The sequence below is a fragment of the Rattus norvegicus genome, chromosome 6 (assembly GCF_036323735.1).
Source record: "Rattus norvegicus strain BN/NHsdMcwi chromosome 6, GRCr8, whole genome shotgun sequence".
In the NCBI taxonomy this organism is placed as follows: Eukaryota; Metazoa; Chordata; class Mammalia; order Rodentia; family Muridae; genus Rattus; species Rattus norvegicus.
Window position 1 is genome coordinate 116,795,727 of NC_086024.1, and position 25,820 is coordinate 116,821,546.

General features: G+C 39.6%; 1 pseudogene; it reads left to right on the forward strand.

The window, feature by feature from the left end:
* The first annotated feature begins 18,187 nt into the window (after positions 1 to 18,187).
* On the forward strand, positions 18,188 to 19,144 carry Aimp2-ps1 (aminoacyl tRNA synthetase complex-interacting multifunctional protein 2, pseudogene 1; annotated as a pseudogene).
* Positions 19,145 to 25,820: the final 6,676 nt, after the last annotated feature.

Here is a 25,820-nt window from a genome sequence, read left to right on the forward strand (position 1 = left end):
TCCCAACCCCCATCCCAAGACATTTCATACTAATCAAAGGCAAAACCCACCAAGATGGTGTCTGATGATGTCTCAATTCTGAACCAAGAATTCAGGTTTTTAACGTTGGCTGTCTCATTCCCGAGTCTGCTCCTTCAAGTGCATTGCTGCGCTAAATTCTAGAAGCTCTGCTGTGGCCAGAAAGACATTTGGGAACATGTAATTAACCATTTTTATTTCACAGGTCAGGGTATAATTTCCAGAGAAGTCTAAAACTTGCCTATCATATAATCATTTTGTGCAGTTTCAGATATGACAGTGTACTTTGTGTACATAGGTGAATTAATTGGAGACAGTTTATTGTGACATTTGCCTGCAGGTAGCATACATTACTATTATTGATGTCATTCATAAATCAGTCTTGAAAGGCTAAAAACTAGAATGGTATATACATGCTTTCAAGTTTTCTTCCCTAATGCAAGGCAATAGAGTAACTGTGGACAGAATCATCATTCTTTCTTGGTCTGGATAAGTGACAGTTTCCTTGGAGAAATACATAGCCTCAGTTCATTGATTGTTCAAGTTTTTACAGATGAGGAATGATAACAAAAAGAAAAATGGAGTTGTGGCTCCACCCCAGGGGGATTAACGAAAGATGCAGGAAATTGAACAGGCTGTCTTATTTCTTCTGCTGCTCTGTCAGGACAATGCCCTCTGTCTCTTGCCAGTCTAGAAAGAAAATCTGCCCACACTATTTCTAGGGGAGAGATCCTCCATTTCTCCTTTTCACCACTAATGAAGCAATAAGGGAGACAAGAAGGGCATACCTGGCTCCATTTCTTCCTTCTAAGTAGAAAATGCCTTCAGGATAACGGGGGCACGCACATCAAAAAGTATTGAGCTAAGCTGAAATGCCATATTTCAGAGAGAGTTCAACAGGGCAATTTATCACAATTGACCCCATCAGAGAAGGACCAATCATCCATGGTGGACCTGGGGTTATGAAATGCCCTCACATTTGATCATAAAATTTATCATGTCAGGTGCTGTATAGTCAACAGTCCTCTCTTGAAGTATGGTGGTGCTGCTGGGATATTTATCTTTGTTGGATTGACATATTAGCCCTGCATTTCCTCTTATTCCACACCCATCCTCCTGTGCAATCTTTTATAACTCATCAGGGCAGACCACTTGGAAGAGCAACTAGTGGAGCTGATAAAGAACAACGGGGGAACAAAAGCTTCTTTGTGTGAGCATCCAATGGGAGTGTTTTACAGAAAGGCTGAAGAATTGATTGAGTGGCTTTTACTTTTTTCCAAGTCAATATTTGGAAAAAGAACACATATTAGAAGGAGAGTTAAGTTCTTGGCAACTCGACACCAATGGAGACACATAGATTTGTTTTCTTTTCTGGTTTCATGGAAAACAGACAAAGGGGTCAGGCAGAGCTCCCTCATCTCTGTTTCTTTAGGCGTGAGGGTAAAGTGACAAAGATTTTCACCTAATAAATACATAACTATTTATGTGGAAGAAACTTGGAAATTTACGTCTGAGTTTTTCCCTCAAAGTGAAGGTGGTTAAGAGGGGGGAAATCATATATTACCTCAAAGCATAGATTGTATTGGATCAAAGAATCAAGATGTATATTGGTTTGATTTCTGTCATCATGATTTGTACAGATGGATCTTGGGCACATTCTGAAATGCCTGAGAACCTGAGGTCTATGAAACTTCCAGACAAAGCAAAAAGTTGTTCTTCCTTGAAATTAGTGTGATGGATAAATAAAATCGTATGTTTCTCTTGGTATATAAATATGAATGGGATAATAAAAATGATTTATTTCTCTTTTTGTAAGGGCAGTAAAACAGGTGACTGAATTAGCATAAGAATTTGTGCTTATGAATATCCTAGTAAGAGCACCAGTGGAAGGGGAAGCCCTTGGTCCTGCCAAGACTGAACCCCCAGTGAACGGGATTGTTGGGGGGAGGGCTGTAATGGGAGAGGATGGGGAGGGGAACACCCATATAGAAGGGGAAGGGGAGGGGTTAGGGGGATGTTGGCCCAGAAACTGGGAAGGGGAATAACAATCGAAATGTAAATAAGAAATACTCAAGTTAATAAAGATGGAAAAAAAAGTACAAGCAAACATGCAACAACTTTGTTATCATTACTTGCACAATAAATAATGCTAATACCTTAAAAAAAGAATTTGTGCTTAAAATTCTAGATATTTAAGGTTCTGGTGATTAGTTGAACTCAAGCAAGTGCTTTAGATGTTCTGAGCTTTGGGCTTTTACATATTAAAATAATGAGAATAACTTACATATGTTTAATAAGATATTTGACAGTCTTTGAGAAAACCTAAAAGTATTCTATAAATTCTTATAAATTTATTCTTTATCTTATTATAGAAAACATTCATGCCACAAAGAACCTCATATTTGATCTGAGGTGATTTGATTATAAGAGAACTTCTTTTTGTATGCAATCACCCAAAATGGCTTATTGAGCAATTTCATTTATATGATATTAAGATATTTGGCATTTGTAAAAACAAGCATATATTCACGCACACACACAGAGAGACAGAGAGAGAGAGAGAGAGAGAGAGAGAGAGAGAGAGAGAGAGGAGAGAGAGGAGAGAGAGAGACAGAGACAGAGAGACAGAGACAGAGAGAGAAAGAGAGAGAGAGGGAGGAGAGAGACAGAGACAGAGAGAGAGAGAGGGAGGAGAGAGACAGAGACAGAGAGAGAGAGGGAGGAGAGAGAGAGACAGTCAGAGACAGAGAGAGAGAGAGAGGAGAGAGAGAGAGAGGAGAGAGAGAGAGAGCGCTAGCTTTTCTACTATGACAAAACATCAATTTATCCTCAGAGTCCTCAAAGAGAGGACATTGTGACCAATGTCTTTGTCATTATTTTAATAAACACAAGAACAAATTTCACTAGGTTGAAAATAAATGTTTATTTCCAAGCGTGTAAAATTATACTCTGTCTATATATTTGTAAAACTTTTGCACCTACAGTTCTGTGTACTTCAACATTTGCCTTTAAATTGCTATTGTCCCACCAACAAGAAGTTACTGTCACCTTCTATTTTCTAATAAAAATGGAACTATTTTATAGGACCAAGGAAAGGATTCTTCTTCTTTTATCAGAAGACCCTGGCCATAGTCAATAGATCCATTTGCATGAGCATTCATGTTATTTTTACTTGTCCTATACATTATATATCTGTTTCTTCTATATAATGGAATCTTTGAAGACAAGATTTATATCCCACTCAATTTTGTGTTTGCCATAAAGTAATTGAATAATATCTGATAAAATCCATCTGAATCAAAACATGTTGTCTTTAAAGTTTGAGAATACATTATATGTAAGCAAATCAAAATAGAAACTATTGTGTTTGGTTTGCTTTGATTTGAATTTTCTTCAGGAAATGACTTCTAGATAGAGACCTATTTTCATGAAAATTTATAGCTGAATACAGTAGCCTGGGAATTGTGTTCTTGTAGGGAAATTGCTAGTCTGAACATAGTTCAAAACTCTTGAAGCTAGTTGAACTTAGCAGTGGAACTGAGAGCATGTTTACCTCTCTCCTTTCCTTTCTTCTCAACCCATTTTAACATTAGCAGAACAAAGACTAGAATAGGAGAGAAATATAATAAAGACGTGAATCAACTTCTTCACTTTATAGAGGAGGAAACTGAGTTTGTAGTTTTTAATCTACAATCTTGTCAAAACACGAGCTATCAGCTCCTGGTATTGAATTTGGATTCCACACTTAATATGGAGTACTTTCTCCAACTCTGTACGGCCTTTCTTGGTTCCTCTCCTTTCCTTTTTCTTGTGTCTGTGTTCTTGTGTGGGAGTGCACATGCATGGTGGTGGGTACGTGAGAGCATTTGGAAACCAGAGATCAACATCAGGTATGTTTCTCACTTGTGTTCTATTTTATTTTTGAGACAAGGTTTTGCACTGAACCTTGGGGTTGCTGATTCAGCTCGACTGGCGCATCAGTATGCCCCAGGGATCCATTTGTCTCTGGCAGGGGATTGTAGGCACTGGCTGCTACTCCCAGATTTTTGTATGAGTTCTGGGAATTTGAAATCACCTCTTTATATTTCTGTGACAAGTGCTTTACCGACTTAGCCATTTCTTCATTCTGGTTCCTTCATTTTCTTTACATTTCTTTAAATGGTAAATTTTGGCACAAACTCTGGAGAGGAGTTCTAATAAATGCTTATTTTCTTGTACAGGACTTGGACGCAGCTCTGGCTTCTCAAGGGTAGGTGACTTTCACAAGTCCCAAAGCTATGGCTTAACTAACTTGCTTTCTTCCACAAGTGTGAGTTTTCTTAGAGGACTTTTTGGGGTGGGGTGGGGAGAAGACTTCTAATTTTCACTTCCTAACCAACATATACTGAAAAGAATGATTAAGATAAAATGTGGGACATATTTTGTAGTTTTAAAACCCTCTGTCCTCAGCCAAGCAGATATTCATATCTCTTCCTATATGGAGTTAAAAGCTCCGAGTTAGGTCATACATTTGTTGTAAAGAAAATTTGTGATTTACCTCACTAGGCAGAAACCATAAGCTAAGGCTGAAAATAATTTACCGTTGTTATTTATTTATTCCCTTTTACTGATTTTACTCTGTGACTTCACCTAAACCACTCTACAGAAATGGCTCACTAATGTCTGCTAGAGAGACCGACATTGGAAAAAAATCAATGGTTACTTTCCAGCCAGGCTTATTTTTTCTCCTTGATTTCTTTCTTTCTTTCCCATTCCCTCCTTCCTTCCCTCCCTCCTTTCTTCCCTCTTTCCCTTCCTTCCTTCCTCGCTTCTTCCCATCTTTAAAATACTACAAGTATCTCTCAGTAACCAGCCATCATCTTGACTTCATATCTGGATAAAGTCTTATTCCTTATAAATTCCTTATTAGATTTGTTCTCCAGTCTGACAGATTCCTCCTTTTCTCCATGACACAATTGACATTCATTTTCCTTCTGTTAGTATTGTTTTTTAAGGGCTATGGCTTTCATAATCAAAGAAGTTGGTCCTTCAAGAATTCGTGTTTCCTGACATGTAGATCAATGGAGCAGAATTGAAGATTCAGGCATAAATCCATGTAGCCACAGCCACCTGATTTTTGATACTCATGACAAACGAAGACAGCTTCTTTAACAAGTGGTACCAGGAAAACTGGATATCCACTTGTACAAGACTAGTACTAGATCCTTGTCTTCAACCTGGCACAAAAATCAACTCCAAATGAATCAGAGAGTTTAATGACAGACCCAAAACTCTGAAATTGGGAGAGGAAAAAAAATAGAGTAAATATTTTAAGACAGAAGCACGGCTGAGCACTTTCTTAATAAGTCACCTGTCTTTCATAAAATCAGTCCAATGATCAGCATATGATACCTCATGAAATTAAAAAGCTTCTGTGCCACAGGAAATTCTGAATCAAGTGAAGAGACAGACAACTTGCTTTTAGGCAGGAGAAGCTGGACAGACAATGTGTCATGTCACACAGACCTTTCAAATGTATTCTTTATGCAGGAAATCACTCATTTCAACCAGAATTATGACACAGATGGGGGAGTGAGCCTACACAGAGCCCCTCCTGCATAAGACGCTCAGCATAACATCCTTGATAATGTTCTCTTTGTTACTACCAATAGTGCTAACAGGAGTCAATTCCTGTCTATTTCTGCACCATTGTGAATTTGAAACCCTTTCTCTTCTTAACAAGGAGGCTGAATTCTGCCCTGACATTTCCCTTCACAGTTCCTCCAGGGCCCTTCATGCTAACTATACTCCTTCGGCGTGCTACTGACGTTTTCTGGGATATCTATTGTCTGGTCCATAGGAATGATCTTTCACTCTCATGGTGGATTTAGAAAGACAGCATGTCCCAGTCCTTGTTTTTCTTGGAGGCTGCTTGCTGTCCTTCCTTTTGAAGATATCCCTGCTTTCTTTGGCTCTAGAAAGCTTCACATTCCTGCTTTGTCTCCATCATCTGTGTGAAGCATTTTCTACCGTTTTATTCATTCTAATTTTTTTCCAAAGTGAGATTTTCCTTTTTGACTTCTTTAAGGTACACATAGACACACACACAGACATACATGCACAGACACACAGACACACACAGACAGATACATACCCACAGACACATACAGATACACACAGATACACACACAGACAGACAGTTACACACACACACACACACACACACACACACACACACACACACACACACACACACACACGTTCAGATCCCAGAACTCATTTCAGGCTGCTCATAATCACCTATAACTCTAGCTCTAGGGGATCTGATACCTCTGGCCTCTGTGGACCCCACTCTCACATACTCCCCACTGTATACATAATTCAAAATAAAAATCTAGTCCTGAGAAAAAGAATGTATGAGGATATTTTTCGATTCAGGAGTCGACACATGCCCCTTTCTCTTCTCATTTCCATTGCTTGCTATTGCTCACATGACACAATCCAGCATCCGAGTTCCTCTTTTGTAAGTGACTGACAGGGGAACTGCAGGAAAGACTCTCCATGCATGCACTGCTAAGATTTGTTTGTGCTGAATTAACTTGCAATGGCAATGCCATTCGAATGGCTGAATTGAGAAGAATATTGACTTAGTCGCCCCTGGTGTTTGTGAATTCTTGCCTTCCTACAGAAAAGAAACATAAAGGAAAACAGTCCTAATGTCATATATTCCTGCTACAAGACTCACCGTCTCACCAGTGAGACAAAACTACATTTTGGAATGACTGACTTTTACTGTTTCCCCTGCTCTACAAAATCTGCTGCCTAAATAACAAGATGGAAGGCTGATGTTTAGGGTGCTAATCCACTGTCTTCTCAGATTGTATCTGCAAATAAACACAGCGTAAAGAGACTCAATTTGGATACATCAACTATCCAGACATCTTTCTTACTTTCCCCCCTTGTCTCTCACTCTTCTTCATTCAACCATCACTCTAAACTTTTTCCTAAATATTTCAAAGCCATTCACACTACCATTCTACTGCCTACGTTTGGACACTACTATTTCTCTTACCTTGCTCTTAACAGTCTCTCATTTATTTTGTAGTCTCAGGTCTTGCTCCTTTCGTAGCTCTAGGGTTGAGAAGAAGTGAACTTTTTAGGAACAGTTAGAAATGTAATAAATCTGTCAAGAGTGCTAAGCCTCAATCTCCTGCTTTGTGACACCGCGAGAAAGCAACAACCCTCATAATAAAATGCAGGTAGAACATACAAAGAAAAAGTACAGACATGTCCAAATGTCAGCTCGTAATGACACCTCCATTACATCATCCCGTGGAGAAGGGGCAACGGTCACATCCAAGTTATCAGTGTGTCCAATAAAAGTGTAAGAGTGTTATTTGCAGGTTTGCCCTGCTCTCCCAAAGGAGCTCTCTCTAACCTTCAAACCATGCTCTAGTTTCCATTCCACACACATCAATGCTCTCCCTGTGCCTCAGGATTAGGTCTAAATCATTTACTTTGGCTTATAAAGAGTTTGATCCTCTTTTGCCTCTGTCCTCACAAATACTTTATGCTCTACCTTTGCTCAACACTACTCGGAGTCTGATGATCACCTTTTGTCTACTTCTGCTTTCTGTCTACTATTCTTCCCTCACAATTTGATTGGCTAAAGCAGAGCTGTGTTGGCAAATGCTATTCAACTGCCTTTAGGAGGAAGCAGATTTTAGCAGATTTATAATAACGTACTATACGTATGTTCACTTTGACTAACACAGAGCTACTGGTGCAAAATCTATTGGGACTGGAAAGAAAGTGGGCCCTAGAGAAATGAGAGATCTCAGCCCTAGGTTAAGTCCTGAAACTTCATCAGGTCTGTCCCGGCCAGTCACCTTCCCTCAGGACTCCATTTGTGACCGTGTCTTTGTGCTTCCATTTCTGCTTGTTCCTCACTTCTTTGCACACTTCTGTAGTACTGTAATTTCTTGGGCATATCTTTGACACGACTAGTAAACTATATGCCTTATACACTTTGGTGTGTACCATTTACCATTATTTCCAACCTTTCAGAAAATTCAACACAGCTATTTACTGAGTAAATGAGTGAACAGTTAAAACTCAGTAATCATAAACACCATAATTACTTGCTGTACAGACTACTGTGTGTATACTACTTCATTTCATTTTTCTCTGAATTCATTGGTAATGTTCTCTAATCACTATTGTTTTATGTCGTAGAAAGACTGCCATGTAGAGTAGTTAGGTACTAGCCAGAAGTCCACAATCAGGTTGTGGGTGTGGCTTAGTGGTTGAGTGTTTGACTAATGGGTATAATATTCTGGGTCTAACTCTCCCATCACTAGAAAAATATTCCACAAAATGTCATGCAGTTCATGTGATTCATGTAACATTACTCTTATCCTCTACATATTTTATTTATTTTAAAATCAGCTTGATTAAAGTTGCATTTGTTGCCTTGTTAGCTTCTATGAGGAAGGTTCGAGATCCATGTCACTTTAGAAATATTGTCAAGGTATCCTCACTCACAAATACAGAATCAATGACAAGCAAAAAAAATAGGCCTAAAATACCACTGTATTATTAGCTAGTAATTTTAGTTCCCTGGATATAATCAGAAATATGGACAATAATTTTGGACCAAGATATTTTTATTTTCTAATAGTTTTAAAGTTAACTTTTGATTTAGAGAAATTTTAGATCACATTTTATTTAGAGCAGTTGATAATTCTTGCAAAGAACTGACAGAATTTTCATATAGGCTAGATTTATTTTTCTTTATTATGAACATTTTATATTATTGCTCTACATTTTTCCCAAAGGAAAAAACGTTAACACTTAATCAATGTGCAATGCTCATTCAGATTTCCATAGTTTTTATTTAACAGTATTTTAGTGCTCAAGATCCCATATCCAGAATACCATGCTTAGTTGCCATGGTTTTAGGCTTATCTGTACCATAAGTTTCTCAGGCTTTCCTTGATGGGGACCATATCAGTTTTGAAGCCCTCTGGTCCCATGTTTCTAAGAATGCCCCGGAGAAGGAAAACCACAGAGGTAAAGTACTGTTCTCATACACAGTATTGAAGATGCACTTATCAACATATTGTCTGTTTGTCATGTTGATGCCAGCTAGACAACATGATTGAGATGATGTTTATCAAATTTCTGTACTCTTATTTTCCCTCCAGGTCACCTTTTTGAAAATCAACCTTAAAAAAGATTACATCATTCTTCTTTCTCCAACTCCTCCCAAACTCCTGGCTTCTTCTTTGTTATTGTTACACACACACACACACACACACACACACACACACACACACACACACATACACACAGAGCTGTTGCGTACATTTAGTGTTACATGTACATGGCTTCAGCGTTCACATTTGGTATTGGATAATGAATTAGGGGCTTGTCCCTGGGGAAGGCTACTTCCCCCACTCAATTGCCCATAGTTCTTTTTCTAGAGGTACTACCCTGTGAGTTTCCCCCTTCTCTGTTAGCATGTCTACTGATATTGTCCTTGTTCATGTTATGTTTAGGTAGCCCTTCTGTTGAGTTAGCATAGATGATACTTCCCTGTCATTTCTAGAAGACAAAACTTCATGGGAGAGTCCTGGGTTCTCAGCTATTACATTATTATTATTTCTGCCCCTCCTTTGCAATGCTCCCTGAGCCCTGGTAGAGGGTTGCATTGCAGATGTATTCATTAAGGTTAGGCATCTCATGATTAGCTCTCAGAGGACATTTATGCTAGGCTCCTGTCTGCAAGTATAACAGAGTATTATTAATAGTGTCAGTGATTGGTGTTTGTCAATGGGATGAGTCTCAAGTTGGGCTGGTTATTGGTTAGTTATTGGTTAGCAATTTAGTCAGGACAAATTGTGGGTTGAAGTTTTGTGGGTGGGTTGGTGTCCTTATCCATCCACTGAGAGGTCCTGCCTGGTTATAGGAGGTGACTTCTTCAGGTTCTATGTACCCACTGTTAGGAATCTTGGCTAAGGTCACCAGCATTAATTCCTGGGAACCTTTTTCATCTGAGGTCTCTGGGGCTTCCTAGGGGTTCCCAACCCCTTTACCCCTCACAGCTGTTGATTTCCATTTGTTCTCCTAGCTCTCTGGCCTCTTCTGCTTTTCTCCAAACTTGATCCTGACAACCCTCTCCCCGCTACACACACACTTTAGAATGGTTGTATCAGTTTGCACTCCCACCTGCAATTGAGGAGTGTTCTCCTTTCTCTACATCCTTGCCAGCATGGGTTGTCACTTGAGTTTTTCATCTTAGCCATTCTGATTGGTGTAAGGTAGACTCCCAGGGTCATTTTGAGTTGCATTTCCCTGATGACTAAGGACTTTGAACATTTCTTTAAGTGGTTCTTGGCTATTCAAGACTCTCTACTGAAAATTCTCTTGTTAGCTCCATGGGTTATTTATTGGAGTCTAACTTTTTGAATTCTTTATATATTTTGCATATTAGCCCTCTGTTGGTTGTAGGGAAGGTGAAGACCTTTTCCCAATCTGTAGGTTGCTGTTTTGTCCTCTTGACAGTGTACTTTGACTTACAGAAACTTTTCATTTTCACGAAGTCCCACCTACTAATTGTTGGCCTTTGTCTTAGTCAGGGTTTCTATTCTTGCACAAACATCATGACCAAGGAGCAAGTTGGGGAGGAAAGGGTTTTTTCAGCTTACATGTCCACATTGCTGTTCATCACCAAAGGAAGTCAGGACTGGAACTCAAGCAAGTCAGGAAGTAGGAGCTGATGCAGAAGCCATGGAGGGATGTTTCTTACTGGCTTGCTCCCCTGGCTTGCTCAGCTTGCTCTCCTACAGAACCCAAGACTACCAACCCAGGGATGGTACCACCCACATTGGGTTGGGTCCTCCACTCTCGATCACTATTTGAGAAAATGCCTTACAGCTGGATCTCATGAAGGCATTTCCACAACTGAGGCTCCTTTTTCTCCATCTTGTGTCAAGTTGACAGACAAAACTAGCCAGTACAGTCTTAGAGTGTGAGACATTGATGTTCTGTTCAGAAATTTGTCTCTTGTACCATTCAAAACTATTTCATAGTATCTCTTCTATTAGACTTAGTAAATTCAGTTTTATGTTGAGGTCCTTGATCCCTTGGACTCCAGTTTCATGCAGGGTGATAAATATGGATCTATTTGCATTCTTCTACTGTAGACAACCCAATTCTAATGCAGAATTTCACTGGCCATTTAGTCTCTACTCTTAGATTTCTTTTCTATAACTTCATTTTCAAATGGAAAGAAACATGGTCCTAATTTTACTTATCCCTTGATTTATTTAGCTCTTCAACTCCCGTGTGTGTGTGTGTGTGTGTGTGTGTGTGTGTGTGTGTGTGTACTGGTTTCGGAATTATTTCCATGTTCATATACATCCTTTTGCCTTTGTCTTGTTTATTTCAGTCATTCTTAAAGTTATTTAGTTCAGAATCTTTTTTTCATGTCCTTATTAATATGCATTAAGAATTCAAGGTCTTTATTTGTGTCTTTGCAGTGGATTTGATAACTCATTCCATTCATAACTGGAGAGTTTCACATTGTCTGAATGTTCCAGATATTATTCACTCAATTACTGAATGACAGTTTTCACTTTCAGATTTTAGTGATTATGAATTATCAGTGGGATTTAAAAAATAATCATGAATCTGTGGATATAAAAAACATTCAATGCTGCTCAAACTTGAATATACATTAACAATCTAAAATATAATATATATTAGATTTTTAATGGCATTGGGAAAGTAAACTATAGTTAGAAAATGAAGATTATATTTAGTTTGTCTTTAGTTGTATGAAGCATAAATACATATATATATATATATATATATTTATGGGACAAATATAAAACACTATTCATGGAGTTTATCTCCAGGGATCAAAAAGAATGGGTGATGATTATTCTATAAATAGTATTCCATTTTCTCTTCAATAAAGTATCAGTTTTATAATTAGGGAAAAAATAAACCCAAACAGTTTCTAAGTCATGAATTATGCTATACATTCTGATCATGGTTTCAAATTTATATATGCAGAGGAAATTTTGAAAATTTCCTCTTCTCTCCATTAACTCTCAGGACTGGTCCTTCCATATTCCAGACTCATTTTTTCTTCTGGCCCTCTAAAGACTGTTGGGGTTTTTAATACAACTTTGCTTTTCCATCACACCTTTTGCTCTAGCTCTTATTAAATCCATGACAAATGTTACCAACAATAGCTTTCCATTTACACTAATAGCAATAGAATATTTGGACCACAGGGCGATTAGGGTCTTCATGATTTACAACACATCCCACACTATGATTTTAGGCAAGACTACTCAAGTCCACACAATGCTGGATGCCATAGCACTCAATATATCACTGAAAAATTTTTTTGAAGTGGCAGGTAGCAAACAAGGACTATTATATCACTTATGTAAAAGAAAAAAAAGGAGAGAAAAACAATCAAAACGAATGCATGTAAACCTGCCAAAGTATTTTGGAAAATATAACTGCATGGTCAGCTTAGCTTTTTGTCCATCAAGGCAAAACTAGTCAAAAAACTCACTGTAAGTTTGCTGATGGACAGTTAATAGAATAAACAAAAATGTACCTTTTAGGGCATCGTACTTTTCTATTGCTTTAAGTAAGTTTGGTATAGCAAAACTATTTAGACAAATCTCATATCTCTTATCTTTTAACTTCATTATACTTTAGACAATCATGACAGCTTTAATTTTAAGAATTCTTTGCTATTAGTGGTAGTGACATTGTGATAAATATTTGCATTAGTTTCATCCTGTGCCACTAACCACACTGGAAGTTCTTCAGTTGATGAAAAGAGATGCAACCAGCTGGCTGTCAACACCTGGGATCTGTTCTCAGTAGATTTCATTTTGAAAGAAACACATTTGAAATAGAGAAGCTCATGGCAAGAGGATATAAAGTGCTTCCTGCCAATTTCTGATTCACTACTGGTTTCCTATAAAGCTTAACTCTTCTGCAAATGATGTTTGCAAGCCGCTGGAGGTTGGTCAAATTTTCAGAGATTGAAATTTGGGAAGGTGCACACCAATCCTGCCAGACTGTCCGCTCAAGCAGTCCATTTTCTAGGCAGGAACACTGACAGCTTTTTCTAAAGCTATGGAGAGAATGCTATTCTAGGGATCTGATGTTTGGCAGTGTGGTACTCAAAGAAAACACAGGATAACATGTCTATCCTTCTTCCTTATCCTTACCCTCTTTCTCTTCATTCTCATTTTTTCGGCTCCATGGGAAAAAAACTTACTTTGATTTTCATAACTCACAGTAGAACTTTTAGGAATAAATCACTTCCAATATTTTAGCATTCTCCAAAACCATGACATGTGATGTGATCTTAGTTTTTGAGAAAGTAAGAGCTCTGAGAAGAGCCTGATGGAGTCATTCTTAACCACTTTTGTTAATTTTTTCTATCACTTATAGTTGCTAGAGATGACCTTGGAATGACACAAGCAATTTCAATTCTGCTTAACATTTGAGTAATTTCATAACTAAGAGTTGAGTTCATGACACTGCTTTTGAGGGGAGACATCTAGTTACTGTCTAGAGTGCAGATCTTAATTTGTGAGAGTAAAAGGAAAAAATTACAGTAAGGAGACTGCTTTGTAGAAAAGCTCCTCAGTCCTAGACACATGCTTCCTTTCATTGTACATTTGGTTGATGCTTAGAAGTTTAGAGGCGAGATTCCTCAACCAACCAGCGACCTAGGTGATTTCCAGTTTCCACCTGTGCTGGGAGCAGAGCCTCTGCTCCGGATCCACACCCACACAGCCCACACCCCAGTTGCAACTTGACTCCCCATGTATTTTGACACATCCAGGATCACAGTTGAGATACCCAAATGCCACCCCAATATTCAGCATACTGGGACCCCTGCTATCCCTGGATACAGATTCACTGCCCAGGCAGAGACCCCATTTCCATTATGAATATCAAGGTTAAAATACTCAATGAAATTCTTGCAAACCGAATCAAAAAACACATCAAAACGATCATCCACCACGATCAAGTAGGCTTCATCCCAGGAATGCAGAAATGCAGAAATGGTTCAATTAATGGAAATCCATCAATATAATCCACTGTATAAACAAACTCAAAGGAAAAAATATGATCATCCCACTAAATGCTAAAAAAGCCTTTAACAAAATACAACACCCATTCATGCTAAACATTTTGGAATTCAGGAATTCAAGGTTCATAAATAAATATAATAAAAGCAATATACAGAAAACCAACAGCCAACATCAAACTAAATGGAGAAAACTCAAAGCAATCCCATTAAAATCAGAGAGATAAGACAAGGCTGCTCACTCTCTCCCTACCTATTCAATATAGTACTTGACGTTCTAGCCAGAACAATTAGACAACCAAAGGAGATCAAATAAATACAAATTGGGAGGGAGGAAGTCAAGATATCACTATTTGCAGATGATTTGATGGTATACATGAATTCTACCAGAAAGCGCCTATAGCTGATAAACAATTTCAGCAAAGTGGCTGGATATAAAATTAACTCTATCAGTAGTCTTCCTCTACTTAAAGGATAAAAGGACTGAGAAAGTTTTAGGGAAACAACGACATTCAGAATAGTCACAAATAACATAAAATATCTTGGTATGACTCTAAACAAGCAAATGAAAGATCCGTATGACAAGAACTTCAAATCCCTGATGAACGAAATCTTCTGCATGTAGAAGAATGTATATTGATCTATTCTTATCTCCTGTATGAAGCTCAAGTCCAAGTGGATCAAGGACCTCCACATAAAACCAGTATGCTGTATCTAATAGAAGAGAAAGTGGGGAAAAGTCTTGAATACTTGGGCACAGAGGAAACCTTCCTGAACAGAACACCAATGACTTATGCTTTAAGATCAACAACTAAAAAATGGTACCTCATAAAATTGCAAAGCTTCTATAAGGCAAAGGACACTGTCAATAGGATAAAATGGCAATCCACAGGTTGGGAAAAGATCTTTACTCATCCTACATCCAATAGAGGACTAATACCCAAAATATACAAACAACTCAAGAAATTAGACTACAGAGAACCAAACAACCCTATAAAAATGGGATACACAGCTAAACAGAATTCTTAACTGAGGAATCTTACCTGGCTGAGAAGCACTGAAGGAAATGTTCGACATCCTGATATTCCACCTCACACCATTCAAAATGGTTTAGATAAAAACAGAGGTGACAGCAGATGCTGGTGAGGATGTGGAGAAAGAGGAACACTCATCCACTGCTGGTGGGATTGCAAGCTGGTACAACCACTCTGGAAATCAGTCTGGCGGTCCCTGGACATAGTTCTACCTGAGGACCCAGCTTCACCACTCGTGGGCATACACCCAAAAGATGTTCCAACATATAACAAGGACACGTGCTCCACTATGTTCATAGCAGCCTTATTTATAGTAGCCAGGAACTGGAAATGACCGAGGTGTCCCTTAACAGAGGAATGGATATGGAAAATGTGGTATATTTGCACAATGCTATATTACTTAGCTATTAAAAACAATTATTTCATGAAATTCACAGGCAGATGGATGGAACTAGAAAACAACATCATGAGTGAGGTAACACAGTCACAAAAGAACACACCTGGTATGTACTCACTGCTAAGTGGATGTTACGAAAAAGGCTCAGAATATCCATGATACAACTTACAGATCATATGAAGAAAAAGGAAGGCCAAAGTGTGGGTGCTTCAGTCCTACTTAGAAGGGGGAACAAAATAATCACGAGAGGTTGAGGGTGGGAGGGACTTGGGACAAAGAGAGGAGGGGGAGTGGAAAAAAGGAGGGCATGATTAGGGTTGAGAAGAGATGGGGGAGATGTACAGAGGGTCAGTAAATTCAACAAAGGTGTGTAGCAATGGGGATGGGGAACTGGAGGTAGGCACCAGAAAGTCCCAGATGCCAGAAAAGCAAGAGGTTCCCAGGACCCAATGGGGATGACATTAGCTAGAATACACAACAAAGGGGAGAGAGAACCTGTAGAGACCATATCCAGAGGTTAGTCACAGCCCCTCTGTTGAGGGATGGAGCCACTCACCCTTCACAAAATTGTAACCCAGAATTGCTCCTGTCTAAAGGAAATACAGGGACAAAGAGTGGAACAGAGACTGAAGGAAAGGCCATCCAGGGACTGCCCCACCTGGGGATCCGTCCCATCTGCAGCCACCAAACCCAACTTGCTGATGCCAAGAAGAGCTTGCTGACTGGGGCCTGATATGGATGTCTCCTGAGAGGCTCTGTCAGAGCCTTACTGATACAGATCAGACTGAACATGGACAGGATCCCCAATGGAGGCATTTGGAGAAGGACTGAAGGAGCTGAAAGGGTTTGAGACCCCATAGGAAGAACAATATCAACCAATCAGATTCCTCAGATCTCACGGGGACTAAACCACCAACGAAACAACACACATGGAGGGAACCATGACTCCAGCTCCATGTATAGCAGGGGATGGCCTTGTCTGACATCAATGAGAGGGGAAGCCCTGGGTTCTGTGAAGGCTTGATGCTCCAGCATAGGCAAATGCTAGGGCAGTGAGGCAGATGTGAGTGAGTGGGTGGGGGAGCAACCCTGTGGAGGCAGGGGAAGGGGAGGTGGAATGGGGGTTTTCGGAGGGAAAACCAGGAAAGGGAATAACATTTGAAATGTAAATAAATAAAATATCCAATTAAAAAACCACCAGAATTTTAGAGGCAAGGACTAATGCCACACTGGCTGTTCATTATTATGTATGCTATGGTGCTGTACTTGAAATAAATGAGTGGTGTATTACCCTTCAGATACATTTTATTAGCATCAGATTAGTAGACAAAGATCGTGTCAGTTTGTTTTTTGTCAGTTTGACCCACAACAAAGACACTTGGGAAAGGGGAACCTAAATTGACTGTTCACCTTTATCGCATAGGCCTATGAGCATCTTTGACATTTTTAAAAAGTGCTAATTGATGGAAGAGTGCTTATCTTACTTTGAGAAGTTCCATCCCCAAGTAGGTGTTTCAGAGTTGTGAAAGAAAGTTAGCTGAAGGTGGACCTGGAGTGTCTTAGTTAGGGTTTTACTGCTGTGAGCAGACACTGTGACCAAGACAAGTCTTATAAAGAACAACACTTAATCCGGACTGGCTTACAGGTTCAGAGGCTTGGCAGAGTCCAGGCAGGCATGGTGCAGGCAGAGCTGAGAGCTCTACATCGTCATCTGAAGGCTGCTCATGGAAGACTGACTTCCAGGCAGCTAGGGTGAGGGTCTTAAAGCCCACACCCACAGTGACACACCTACTCCAAGATGGCCACAGCTTCTAATAGTGCCATCCCCTGGGCCAAGCATATCCAAACCATCACACGGAGCAAACCAATGCACAGCGTTCCTCTGTGGTCTCTGCCTCAGTTCCTGCTTTCAGGTTCCTACCTTGGGTGTCTGCCTTTGATGATTGACTGTGATATGGAAGTATGAGACAGGTAAATCCTTTCCTCCTCCAACTTGCATTGGTGAACATTTTATCACATCAATAAAGAAGCAAACTAGAATTGACATGATTCTGCAGTATTAATAAGTAGAAGCCAATATTCAAAGATATGCAAGTCTGGACATATTTTGGACACATCCAGTTATCTTATAATTTGTATGTGATTATATATATATATATATATATATGTATATATATGTGATATTTTTGTATGTATGTAATATATATCAATAATTTGTATTGATATATTTGACAACTATCTTGATTTTTCTCTAAACAGTAAACTTTATCATTATTTCAGCTGTGCCTTTACTGAAATTTTAATGGCTCTGCTTTCTAACAGTTAAATTAGGGGGCCACTGTTTAGATCTTTTATAATGTTCAATACTGGAGTCATAATAGCATAAAGGTGAGGTCCTAATTTGTTTGTTGTATTAATTTGTTTTTTTGTGTTCACTGATGCCTTCATTAATTTCCTGTTATGTAAATTTAAACAGAGAAACATAAAGGATAATATTTAAAAACATGATTCGGGAACGCCAAGGAGCAGAGTCAGAAAGAAGGCAGATAAGTGTCTGAAGTGGCTTTGGGTGTCCTCTGAGCGTTCCTTTCTCTCACCTCTTACCTTCCTTTGGTTCCCACCATGTAGATGTACCAGGTAAAGCCCTATCATGGAGGCAGCACACCTCTGTGTGTAGAGTTTCCAACCTGCATGTACCGGCCACCCAATGTGCACAGGAAGACCACCAGTCCCGCGACCGACGCGGGGCCAAGTGCAGGAAACATTTGAGCCATCTTTGCGAGCCCTTGAATCTCGGCAGGATGATATTTTAAAGCGCTTGTATGAGTTGAAGGCAGCAGTCGATGGCCTTTCAAAGATGATTCACACCCCAGCTGCGGACTTGGACTTAACCAACATCCTGCAAGCTGACAAGCCCACGACATTAACCACAAATGCATTGGACTTGTATTGTGTGCTTGGAAAGGATTATGGGGCGCTGAAAGACATCGTGATCAAAGCAAACCCAGCCTCCCCACCCCTGTTCCTATTTGTACTGCACAGGCTGCTCTGTGAATGCTACAGGGTTCTGTCCACAACACACACATATTCGTCTGTTAAGAATGTACCTGAGAATCTTCTCAAGTGCTTCGGGGAGCAGGCTGGAAAACAGTCCCACAATGGCTATCAGCTGGGCTTCGCTCTGATTTGGAAGAATGTGCCCAAGACATAGGTGAAGTTCACTGTAGAAACAATGTGCCCCATCGAAGGAGAGGGGAACATCGCACGTTTCTCTATCAGGCCAGAAGCATAGCGCTGGCCACCTAACCCTCATTGATAGTTGGGTGGCTATCACCATGATTTCAGCTGTGAGAAGGGAGCGGTAAGGAAAAGGCAGCTGTTTTCCATTCTATGAATTCCGCTTTGGGGAAAAGCCCGTGGCCGGTTGGGAATGAGCTCTCTGTGGCAGATGTGGTGCTCTGGTGCATGTTCCAGCAGACTGGGGGTAGCAGTGAGGCAGAGCCCAGCAATGTGTAGTGGTGGCTTAAGTCCTGTGAGAGTCTGGCCCCCTTCAGCACCACCCTCCAGCTCCTTAAGTGAATTCGAGCAGCTTGTCTTGCAGGGTTCAACATAATGGTATGGCTTCCGGTCTGTGTTAGAAAGGGACTTGTCCAATTGTCAGGCATCAATCAAAGCACCGTATGATCTATGGAAAAAGAACCCCGCCCCCCAAAACACCCCCAAAAACATAATTCAGTTTTAGTTAATTACAGCTTCTTAAAAATATCTTCTATTTACTCTTTGACACTTTCATACAGATATACAATGTATCTTGGTCATACCCATTCCCAACATCTGCTTCAAGTTCTTGCAGACCTGGGTCAACATGTGCTCTTCCAACCTTCACCCAATCCTGCTTTTGGCAACTCTCTGAATCCAAAAGGTATTGCCTGCTGGAAAGTTGACTTTATCTTGTTGGCTTCATTTTGTGTAGGTTTCATGCAGGTGAACATAGCTTCAGTGAGTTCTTCTGTACAATGTCCAGGTTATGCATGTTATCTCTAATCAGGAGACATAGAACTCATTGCCTCTCTGACTTCTACAGTCTTTCTACCCAGTCGTCTTTTATATTCCTCTGGGGTGATGATCTAGATGTTTCATTTAGGTCTGAATACTCTACAATCACTCATTCTCAGTATTTTGACAACTACTACCTGTTACAAAGAAGCTTCCCTGGCCAAGGTTGAGAACAGCACTAGTTGATAGGCATAAACAGAAACATTTAGAAGCCAATTTGACTATATGTCCTCTTGAGATACGGAATTTTGATCAAGTTTATGGTATTAAGCATGACTTGCCTGGAGCAGGTTTCCACTATAGTAAGGAAGTGTTTACCTTTATAACCTTCATACTTGCAGGTAGCATTGTACCCATATAAAGGCCCACTTCTGGGTAAAACCATTGACAACTATGAAAGCTAACTAGTGGTGGGGGAGGTTTTCAGGTCATTTTGGTTGACAGAAAACAAACAAAACAAAACAAAACAACAACAACAACAACAACCTGCACCTCTAATCTTTAAATGGTTAGCCATTTTTAACTGAGCATGTCCCAGGAAGACAGAATTAGGTTACTTCTAATTTCATGTCCCAACATAGATGTCATTTCATGAAGTTTTATAGTTTTGTAGAACCACCACCACAACAAAGCATACATCAAGGAAGTTTAAAATATATTGGTGGGTATGTTAGCAATGTGGTTACATTAAGATGGGGGAAAGCTTTTCTATAGGCCCCAGATGGTGTTTGGTGACATTCTTAGCTTTGGGGTTAGGGGAAGTTAGTAGTCTGCTAAGTTATAGATTCCAAAAGATTTTTCACTATTAGTTACAAGCTATTAGTTCTGACACAGAAGTGGGCAATCGACGGCTCTTTAGCTAAAGCCAGCCTGAGATAAGATTATTAGCCTTTGTGCCTACAACATTCCAGTCTGCCCACATCACTGCAGCTCTAAGCAGTCAGTCAGCCTCCCCCCACATCACTGCAGTCAGTCAGCCTTGGACAAGCCTCTTTGCACTTTTCACATAGAGCTCCATCTAGACTTCTATGCTCTGCAATCAAAGTAGTGTGTGTGTGTGTCTTCAGGAAGAAGATCTTGTTATACAGTTATGGTGGGTCACAAAGAACACCAACAATAGCATATGTTGTTCTGGCAGGAGGGTACTCTAGGCCAATCATAACATTGGTCACATTGCTTTTTTCTTACAAAGCATTACTGTTACAAAACAGAGTCCATGACTATTCATGTCATATTTAGAATTTACTCTTCACTCTCAGAAACAGACTTTTGCTAGAAACAGATGTTGAACTTGACATGCATGCGTTTTGTGGCTGATTTACCTCTTGAGCTTCATCATGTTTTCACCTCTGCTCCTTTCCAACTCCCAACACACTCTCTTCCACCCACACTGCATTCGCTTTTGAGCTCCCATACCTTATTCCAATCAGTGCCACTCCCATCTGCCTGCTCCCATGAGACGTTCCAACCCAGGTCCTAGTCCAGATTCTTGACGTTTCATCTGACCGCTAGCCCAGGTGCTTTCTCAAGGGGCTCTCTTCCATGGTTTCTCTTTCCTTGTTTCCACATCAAGTCCTAGTTGAGATTGTGAGATTGATACACATAGCAGATGACAGCTGATAAAGGAACATAGCTAGATGTTTGATATTTATAAGCATGGTTTTTTTTGCCCTAAATAAGTTCAATTATTAAATAATGAGTTGAAAATTACTGATTCATTGAAAGTTGTACATAGCATCAAATTACTTCCTATCTTTTATAGGACTCTTATTAAATAGTATATTTATTGTATTATCAGTCTTTTATGTATCTATCATACATGAATATTTCATCTATATATGTGGTATGCTTACTGAATTATGAGTCTTTTATGTACCTATCATACATGAATATTTCAACTATATATGTAGTATGTGCATATAGAGATGAAACAATTGAAGACATATAAACATATTGAGTGTCTCCCTGTCTTTTGTTTCTGTGCTGTGGTGCCACAGTGCTGTTATTCTCTACCTCTATGACAGATTTTTTAAAAAAAAGTTTTATTTATTTATTTCATGTTGCTAACTGTAGCTGTCTTCAGACACACCAGAAGAAAGCATCAGATCCCATTACAGATGGTTGTGAGCCACCATGTGGTTGCTGGGAATTGAACTCAGGACCTCTGGAAGAGAGGCCAGAGGTCTTAACCACTGAGCCATCTCTCCAGACCATGGATAGATTTTGCTGTTTAATTTCACAGTATAATTCCAATTAGAACATGCTTTGGGTTATATAATATCTGGAACATTTAGGAATACTCCATATAATGTGATGGGGAGCTCACCGGAGATGAGCACTAACATAACATTCATAGACAATTGAAAGTCTTTATTCCACACACCTGGGACTATTCTTAGGTATTTGGCACCTAAGAGTAGCACAGAATGTTTAGAGTAAGGGATTTTTAAAGGCAAAATCCCCATCCTGGTATCTTATTTTGTGTAAGCAGGCAGTTTAACAGAAGCTGAGATAAGTTAGCTGTGGCATTTTGACCTCTGGTTCTTAAAATAGAGTTGGGAATCAATTTCCCACAGGGCTTTTAATCAAGGAGATCAAATTTAGTTAAACCTAAAATGGCCTCAGCTGGAATATAAGGCAGAGGAACCTCTATACACTCTTGCTGTGTCACACAATCCCTAATACAACATAGGTGTTAGCACATAACAATTATCCAATTACTTACTGATTCATAATTACATTAAGAAAGTAAGTAAAGTGAAACAAAGCATAATGCTCGAAAACAAATGGCCATGATGTTTGAAAAAGTTAGAAAGAGAGGAGGGTGCTTTTTCATGTTGAAGGTTAAGAAAAGTATCTCTGCCCTGGGAGTATACCTGTGACTCGAGAAATTTCAACAGATGAAAGAGGCAACTTCAGAGAAAGTAGTCAATGCATTTGCTGCTGCTGTGCACAGAGGAAAAGAAAGGCAGATCCAATTGAAATGAAATGATATACAGACCAGAATTGTTTAGACAAAGTAAAAGATGGTGGGAAAAAAGTCTCTGCAAATTAATTCTGACATTCTGCGATTTAATGCTGTTGTCTCCTCACAGCCAGAATACAGCTAATACATTGGCGAATGCCATCATTAAACCACTGAACTGAGAACGGGACCCCCGTTCAAGGAATCAGAGAAAGGACTGGAAGAGCTTGAAGGGCTTGAGACCCCATATGAACAACAATGCCAGCCAACCAGAGCTTCCAGGGACTAAGCCACTAACTAAAGACTATACATGGACTGACCCTGGGCTCCAACCTCATAGGTAGCAATGAATATCCTAGTAAGAGCACCAGTGGAAGGGGAAGCCCTGGGTCCTGCCAACGCTGAACCCCCAGTGACCGTGATTGTTGGGGGCAGGGTGGTAATGGGGTGAGGATGGTGAGGGGAACACCATAGAGAAGGGGAGGGGGAGGGGTTAGGGGGATGTTGGCCCAGAAACCGGGAAGGGGAATAAAAAAGAAGAGAAAAAAATGCTGTTGTCTCCTGATAGTTATTCAAGTCATACCTCAATTTTAGTAAGCAGATTCATGTGTATGTTTATGCTCACCAGATTTCCTTTCTAAAAAGTGATTCATTTCTAAGTGTGTGTGTGTGTGAGTGTGCGCTCTTATTCTTCTCCAAACCTATCAGCATTTTTTTTCTTGCAGTGACAGGGTGCCTGACAGAATAAAAAACACGGAACTTTTTTCTCTCACAGTTTTAGAGTTCTCAGTCTCTATGGCACTATTTGCTTGAGCAGGGTATCATGGTGCTGTCACAGGAATGGATCTGAATCTGAAGGGCACCCAATAAAGTTTCTGGCCTCTTGTCTCAGAACAGCAGAACTGGACCAAGAGCACATGGTTGGAAATAGAAACAGGGACAACTTACTAAGAAAGGAAAAGCATTAAGAGTAAGAAGTGACCAGAGATGACCAGAGACTTGGTATACCTTAAAAATCATGCCCCAGTGACCTATTTCTTGCAATTAGGCCCCACACTGCATCAACATTTTTCAAAGTATCATCAGCAGACCAACATTCAGCACATGAGCCTATGGAAGACATTTTGTATTCAAGTGTAATAATGTGTATGCAAGAAAAAGTCATTGCCATCCTTGTTTCTAACATGCATTGTCACCAGGTATGGCTTTTGACTTCTGAAAGTTTCACTTATATATATTGAGAGGTTGGATTAATGGTGTCACTTATAACGTGCATTTTGCCACATCCTTCAAGCTGATCAAGGTTTAGAGCATTGTTTATGATAAAAGTCATTTTGATCGTGATATTTGATTGGATGCATTTATCCATTAGAATCCCTCCACCTTCTGCTTTATAACTCTAGTGTTAGATATTTATTGACTCTTATGTTAGTCTATTTTTTCATTGAGCAACTCAAAACTCAAGTGCTAGGGAGCTTCTGTAGGTCACTATAAAATCTGGGCTTTTGCAAATGCTATTCACTTTGTTTTTGAAGAACATAGAAAAAGTGTGTTTCTTTTCTTCTTGGAGTTTTAAATATGTGAGTACAATTCATTTTCTGTGTCATCCTGTTCTCACTAGACATTATGTTTGTCCCTTACAGGGATTGGTCTGACTCTTAGTCCGGGTATTATCCTTCTAAAGCCTAGACACTTGCAACCTGATTTCACAGATTTCATTTTTTTTTTAATCACTGAAATTCTGTCATGTCTTTCAATTATCATGTACAGCCCTGAAGCATATACTCATTTTTTCCAAAGAAAATGCAAATGCTTTTGACCTGCAGAGAGCTCTGACTTCCTTAGGCTTTATCTCAACAGCAATAAGTTCTTCCTTGATACCTCATCTTTTCTTCAACGTTCGGTTCCTCTAATGTGTTCATAAAGTCTACCAACTTGAGATGCCTGCCAGAGATGTGCTATGGAGAAGTACTCTGCAAAAGTTAAGGCAGTGTTTTCAGGGGGAAAATGCATTTCAACTGTCTTCAGTGAGTAAAATTTTATTAGACGGTTATCAGTAGAACAGCTTTGAAAAAAAAGGCTTTGTGAACTTGCTGTCAGCAAGAATAAATATATTTCATCCAGAAGATATCAATATATTGTGGTTAGATTAAATTATTGATTTCCAAATCAAACATGGGAGATGCCCTGAGAGTTCTTTAGAATTACTGGTGCCTCCCCCTGGTTCTTGGACCATGGTGGAGGTCTGGATGCTGGACAACATCCAAGTCATCTGAGACTATTACACATTTATGTTTTACTTTTCTTTCCCCCTTTAAATTCAGTTTCCCCATGAGATTTATAGGAAGGATGCTAAATTTATTTAGTAAACCACTAGGATCCTATGAGCATTTTTGTTTGCTGTGTGTATATATATATTCTTTATAGCTGCTGGAATGCATGTTTTAAGCCTTTTGCCTTAGCTGAGGTCATTTGTGACACTGGGGTTTTGTGTGTAACAATTAATAAAGATGCCACCTGCAAGGGCTAATGACACTAAATGAAGACGTAAGGTTTAGGAATAGGTGAACGAAGGAACTGCACAGTCCCTGCTGTCATGCAAATGTCCTCGATAATGCACAAAGGGGAATGAAATTACAGTTCACGGGCTGTATAGAAACAGAATTACCCCTATCGAGAATGCTTTCTAAGGTCCCCCAAGGCTGTGCAGCCCTTTAAATCAGCAAGCCCCTTTTATTTTCAACCACAGAATGGGAAAAAAAGCACTTTTCTCTCTCTTTCTTTCCCTTTCAAAAAATCCAAAGTATAGCTATTGTTGACCCACCTAATCTTCCACTGAACAGGAAATGCCATCCCTTTGTATCCGCAATGTAGGAGACTTAGGATGGAGAGAAACGAGTAGTGGACATGGATCGTAACAGCACCGGCTTTAATATTTTCTTCATTTTACAATGTTCTGCCTTGCTTGACATGTTTACTTTACAAACACTTATATTCCTGGCTCAGAGTTGCTCTCTGAACACCATGGTGCATAATTAATGTCAAGGTAGAGGCGATTATGCTGCAAATGTTGCTCCCTGGGCTCTGAAAAGCATTTTAAAAGCCAATTTAGGTCACACATGGTTCCGTCTCCAAGAAATCTTTCTTAATTGTTCAACTGAAGAGAATGCCTCCAGGCATTTATTAACAGGCCTTCCAATGGGCTGTGAATCCTAGAGTATATGAATGTGCCAA